The sequence below is a fragment of the Penaeus japonicus genome, unplaced genomic scaffold, assembly GCF_977035675.1.
Source record: "Penaeus japonicus unplaced genomic scaffold, GWHDUDI00000001_assembly GWHDUDI00000024, whole genome shotgun sequence".
Lineage (NCBI taxonomy): Eukaryota > Metazoa > Arthropoda > Malacostraca > Decapoda > Penaeidae > Penaeus > Penaeus japonicus.
The window spans coordinates 4123553-4128552 of record NW_028234426.1 but is presented as its reverse complement, the minus strand read 5'-3'; positions in this window follow the sequence as shown (position 1 = coordinate 4128552).

The following is a 5000-nucleotide window of genomic DNA, read 5'->3' as shown; positions in this document are numbered from 1 at the left end:
TTGTGGTCGTTGTTGTAAGAGTATATTTTCATCGTTCGAAAACTTCCGAGGTTTATTCTACATGTTGTCATCGGTTCTTTCATCCCCCAGCCCCCCCCCCTATTCCCCACCCCACCTTCTTCCACCTCTTGCTCTTTACCCCCTCCCCCCCACTTCTCCCCCCCTCCCCCCAACCGAAACCAAAGGGATGAAGAAGCCGGGGGAATTTTTTTGCCGCAGAGTGCCATCCGGGAGCAGTTTCGTCGTCTCGGTTACTCGACTCTCCATTTCATTCTGGTCTTCGCTATCATTTCCCCCCCCCCTCTTTTTTTTATTATCTCTCTCTCTCTCTTTCTCTCCCGACCCCCTCTCTCTATTACATTTTATGATACATGAATCTTTATAGTCGGAAATACACCGTGAGATTAGTGCGAGGGAGAACTGGGAACGTCGATGAAAACATCAGTTGAAATGAACGTCGCTAGCATTTGTTTTTGAGGGGAATCACGTCCTTTAAAGAAACTGTATGGAGTATCCTGAACCTCCTTCCCGCTTGTCTTTTGTTTTGTTTATCATATTTATTCTCTTCGTGGATAGTTATAACTTTGATATATACGAAATAGGAGGAAAGAGTTGGATTTTCGTAAGTTTCAGAACGGAATGGAGTGAATTACCTCTAGTTCGAATATTGATAAGCTTCATTCGATGTTTCGGAACTCTTTGGATTCGAAACATGTTTTGTACGTGTCCCACGATCATTTCGTTGAAATGTTTTGTTTTACTTTTTTTGAATTTACGAATGCGTTACTGTAAGATGTATTGTGGAGTATTGAATATTAATGAACTAAACCGTTTACACGAGTTGACAAGGAGGTTTGTTTCGCTAAAACCGAGCAAGAATATTCATATATAGATTTTCTTAAAGGTGCTAGTACCGCAATCAGCAAGAACGCAGTACACAGGCGTTTGGGAAGGTCAGCCACCGGATCAGGAACGGCGATAGCTGATTGGTTCACCGTATCGGCCGGTGGTTGGTCCGTCGGATCTGAAAGTACGGACGCTGATTGGTGGAGCGGATTAGTGACGAAGACCGTGGCTTCTCATTGGTCCGCTAAATTCTAAAGAACAGTAACGAAGCGTCTTATTGGTTTCATCGGATCAGTGTTGGCTGGATTTCATTGGCTAACCGTTCAACTCTGTGATTGGCTCCGAAAAATCAGAAGTGGTTGCTGATTGGCTGACTGTACATCCGGGAAATTTTACTTATATTCATTTATTTGTTGATTTTTTTTCCAACGTCGCAGGAAATTGAATTCGTGATTGCTTGACATTCTTTTACGAATTAATCGGTGCTAATGGGTACGTACGTATTTTAAGGAATATAAGTTTATATATATAGTTCTGATAAAGGTATTTTTCCTCCTCCTCCTCCTCCTCCTCCTCCTCCTCCTCCTCCTCCTCCTCCTCCTCCTCCTCCTCTCTCTCAAATTTAAAAGTGGTCGGTGTGGTGGCAGCAAGAGTCAGGGAAAAAAATGGTGGTATATGTGGTGGCAGTAACAACGATGGTGCGTTGGGAGACAAGCTATTATGCCGGCGGACCTCTGAATGCCGGCTGAATAATGTAGTCCTTGCTGCTTGTGGTGTGTTTCATTATTAAGTTGTTGCTGTTTATGCTCGCTGTGTTTATGTTGATGGCTTCATTAGACGAGGCCGTTGAGAGAAAGGGAAGCGGGAAGAAAGGGGTAATGAACTGGGGGAGAGAGAGAGCGCAAAATACAAGAAAGAGAGAGAGAGAGAGAGAGAGAGAGAGAGCGAGAGAGAGAGAGAGAGAGAGAAGACAAAATACAAAAAAAAAAAAAAATGGAGGTAGAGACAGACACACACACACACAAAAACAAGTAATAATAAAAAATATAACAAAATACATACAGGAAGACAAAAAAATAAATAAATAAAAATAAAAAAAATAAATAGATAAAAAGAAAATAGAACTAAAACGAACGAACAGAAACAGAAACAAGACGAGTCAACAGATCGACCCTTTCATAATGTTATGATCACAGGCACCGGTTATGTTCAGGGTATTTGAGCAGGATAAATATTGCTGACATTTTATGCAACATATCCTAACTGAGACCTCTTCAACCCTCCCGTTTTCCCTTGCAACATTGAAAGTATAATTTGTATTATTATTGCTGTTGTTCTAATTGCAATTTTAAGGTTAGCGATGCTGTTATTTTTTAGTGTTTTGTTGTTATTTTTCATGAATATGGTTAGTATCAAGATTATCTCTCTTCTTATCATTTATAGATATGGTTATTGTTGTTATCATTATTGTTTTGTTGGTGTTACATTATTGATATTATTACGGTTATAGTTGTTATTATTATATCATTTTTAATTAACATGGTTAACCTCATCCTCCAGAAAATCGAGAAAATGCACTATAATCCTTTTTTATTTATTCTCTCTCTCCTTTTATCCTATCTCTCTTTTCCTCCTTCGTCATCTTCGTTCTTCCCTTATCCCCCCCCCCCATCCACCCACCCCCACCGTCCTCAACCTGGAATTTATTACCTTCTTCCCCTCCCCCTTACCATCCTCTTAACTCCCCCCTCCCTCCCTCCCCCCTCTCCCCACACCCCAACACTCTTCATCCCCTTCCCTCCCCCTCTACCATCCTCTCAACCACCTCCCCTCCCCCCCGTAACACACCCCTACTTAACCAACCCCCTACCCCTCCCCACCCCAACCATCCTCTCAACCCCTCCCTGTCCTTACCCCCAAACCCCCCTCTACCCCCTACCAGTCCTTACCCCCCTGCCCCTCCCCCTACCCCCTTGGCCCCCCCTACCTCCAACCCCGTCCATACCCCTCCCCTCTACCCCCAACACCGTCCCTCTACCCATCCCTCCCCTCCTCTCTCCACCCCCTCCCACCCCCACTCCCTGTCCTTACCCCCCCACTCCCCCCGTCCCTGCCCACCAGCACGTGCCCCGGATGCTCCACTTAACGGTCGTCGTCGCACCAAATCGGGCGACGAACGACTCCGCTGCCCCGATGATGATGATGATGATGATGATGATGGTGATGACGACGACCTCCCCTCTCGTTACCCTCTTGACCCTCGTCGGCGGCGGCGGCGGCGCGGTCCCGTCCCGGCGCGTGCTATTGTTATGACGTGTGGAGTTTATTCGGGGGAGGGAGGGGGGGTGGGGGTGGGAGGGAGAAGGAGGAAGGGGGTAGGATGGGTGGGTGGGGAGGTGGGAGGAAGGATGTGAGGGGGAAAGGGGGAGGGGGTGGGTGGGGGGGAAAGGAGGAAGGGGGCTGGAGGGGGATGGGAGGAAGGGGGTAGGATGGGTGGGTGGGGGAGAAGGAGGAGGGGAATAGTGAGGGAGTGGAAAGGGTCGCGGGGGATAGGTAAGGAGAAGGAGGGTGTGTGTGTGTATACATGTAGATAGAAAGAGACAGAGATGCTAAGGCTAGAGAGAGAGAGAGAGAAGGAGGGTGGATAGATAAGGAGTGAGAGAGAAAATAGAAGATGGGTGGGAAGGAAGGGTGAAAGGAGGGAGAAGATAAAGAGAGAGAGGGAATAAAAGTAAAGAAAGACAAACAGACACAGACACAGACACCAAGAAAGAGACATACAAACCGGGCGGAGTATTGAAGACCCGAAGGCTGAGAGGTCCCTAGTCCCTGGTCCCTAGTCCCTGGTCCCTAGTCCCTGTTCCCTATTCCCTGGTCTCTGGTCCCTGGTCTTTATGCAGCTGACCTTTGGCGGGGATATCACGAGAACCGCAAGGGGCCGAGGGAACACGCCCACCGCGATGACCCTCGTATCTCCGAAAGCACCTTGGTATTCTTGGAACACGAGAGAGAGAGAGAGAGAGAGAGAGAGAGAGAGAGAGAGAGAGAGAGAGAGAGAGAGAGAGAGAGAGAGAGAGAGAGATTTTAACATGGATGCTTTAATTAAGTTTCTCAGACTATCATTATTTTCTTCTTCGTTTCTTCTTCTTTTCTAATTCATTTTTGTATAGATTTACTAATCGTGAATTTGTGCTCTTAAAAAAATGGTAATCAGTTTGTTTGTTTTAAGAACGAGTGTATTTAATAGTTTTATCAAATAGAGCCTTTATGACGTCAGAAGCCGGCGATGTGACGTCAGGAGTAAGGTGCCCGCTGATTGGTCAGTGAGTCTCTCTTCATAACCGTCGTGGCACATTGTTCATTGTTGCTTGCTCTGGCTCAAGCGGTTGCAATTGCATGTGTCTGTTTGTTGACGGAATAGTTTCTTCTCGGGATGGCTTAAGAGAATGTTTGTTGGCAGTCACACCACATGCTGGGTCATGGAGGGCATTGACGCGTGTATGCCGAGGGAGAGAGAGAGAGAGAGAGGGAGGGGGAGAGAGAGAGAGAGAAAGAGATAGATAGAGATAGATAGATAGATAGAGAGAGAGAGAAAGAGATAGATAGAGATAGATAGAGAGAGAGAGAGAGAAAGAGATAGATAGAGATAGATAGAGAAAGAGAGAAAGAGAGAGAGAATGAGAGAGAGAGAGATAAAATTGGAGAGCGAAATCGAATAAAAACACGAGAGAAGGAGAGGGAGAGAGTGAGCGAATGAGTGGGGAGAGAAAGAGAGATAGACAGAGAGAGAGAAAGAGAGAATGAGAGAGAGAGAACTAACCGGTGCAATTTCGTCGCATTTTGAGGGACACTCAACTGAATTATATCATTATGGGGGAGCAAGATCATCCTTTTTGTGTGTGTGTGTTTTGGAGGACTATGTCGAGAGGCGTAGACGTCCTTTTATTTTATTTATATATATATATATATATTTTTTTTTTTTTGGGGGGGGAAGGAACAGGATACCAGTGTTATAGAGTAACGAGGAAATCACGCTTTTACCGAGCTCAATTAGGGAGAAAAAAGAAAGAAAGGAGAGAGAGAGAGAGAGAAAGAGAGAGAGAGAGAGAGAGAGAGAGAGAGAGAGAGAGAGAGAGAGAGAGAGAGAGAGAGAG